This window comes from Etheostoma cragini, chromosome 21 (genome assembly GCF_013103735.1).
Source record: "Etheostoma cragini isolate CJK2018 chromosome 21, CSU_Ecrag_1.0, whole genome shotgun sequence".
Lineage (NCBI taxonomy): Eukaryota > Metazoa > Chordata > Actinopteri > Perciformes > Percidae > Etheostoma > Etheostoma cragini.
The window spans coordinates 1525618-1526646 of NC_048427.1; the positions used below are offsets into that span (position 1 = coordinate 1525618).

The window sequence follows — 1029 nt, forward strand, 5'->3', positions numbered from 1 at the left end:
AGCCCCAACCCCCCACCACCCACCCACAGCTCCTCTCTGGCATTAACAAGCAGAACCTTAAAGCAGAATAAGATATTAAATGGGTTCCTGTTGTTTGATATTCAAACATCAGTCTAATAAATTTCACAGTTTTTAGTGAACATTATGGAGATAGAAGCCTTTCCCTACACTTGTTTTTGTCACAGGAAAAAAAAGGATAAATGTAAAAAACAAAAAAAGTATAAAACAACACGTTACAAAAAATGTTTTCTGTAGTAGGCTAAACAATGTACATGGGGGCTTAGTGGTGTTTCATATGTGGCGTGTACACTTGTAGCGCACTATGTAGCGGACTCCTCAAAATATGGCCAAAGGGTGTTTTCTATTGACTAGTTTGCTTGTAATTCCCATGTACATTTTTAGTGGAGTGACAAATTACAAAATACCCCCCACCTTCCTCCTCCTCCTCATCCAAATAAACAGGTACATTTGAGATGTGGTTCCCTTCTTCTCCCTCTAGAGGTTGCCTGAAATCACCAGAGCACTTCTCCAACTGCCAAGTCTAGTTTTGTAGGTTTGCTTTTCTTTTCTTTGTCTGTTTGTTTGTTTTTTTTTCATTCCTGACATGTTTTATTTGTATCTGTTCTGTCTGTTTCTGTGTAACACATTCTGTGTTTTTTGAATAGTAAATCATTCCTTTACAATCTCTTTCAGAGAGTGTCCAGCTCCTGTCGTCTTCTTCTTCTTCTTCTTCTTACTCTCTTAGTTCTGGTTTTAAAGAGGATGGTGGCATAGAGAGGACTGGGGTGTCTATATATTTTTTTTTGAGCACTTGCCCTACAGAAAAAGCGCTGCTGCATGCTGAAAACCATGCTAATGTAAGTCTTATCACAACTGCACACAGTAAGGTTTCCACTTATTAAAAAACCAATGGGGGGGGTTAACGGGGGAGATTGTACCATCTGCTGGTTTCACTCTGCGTACGGTCGTTGCTGTAGTGGAAAAGTTGATCTGTGGCAAAATAAAGACATAACACAATCCCCCCCCCCC

The 1029-nt window shown here is 39.9% G+C and overlaps 1 protein-coding gene across 5 annotated transcripts in view; it reads left to right on the forward strand.

Annotated features, from left to right (window-relative positions):
- LOC117936502 (KAT8 regulatory NSL complex subunit 1-like) overlaps nt 1-594 on the forward strand; it is a 32258-nt gene extending 31664 nt beyond the window's left edge. For all 5 annotated transcript variants that reach the window (XM_034859579.1, XM_034859578.1, XM_034859580.1 and 2 more), the window contains one exon: nt 1-594. This exon is cut by the window's left edge and continues 253 nt beyond it. The gene's annotated coding sequence lies outside the window, so the exon portion shown is untranslated.
- Nucleotides 595-1029: the final 435 nt, after the last annotated feature.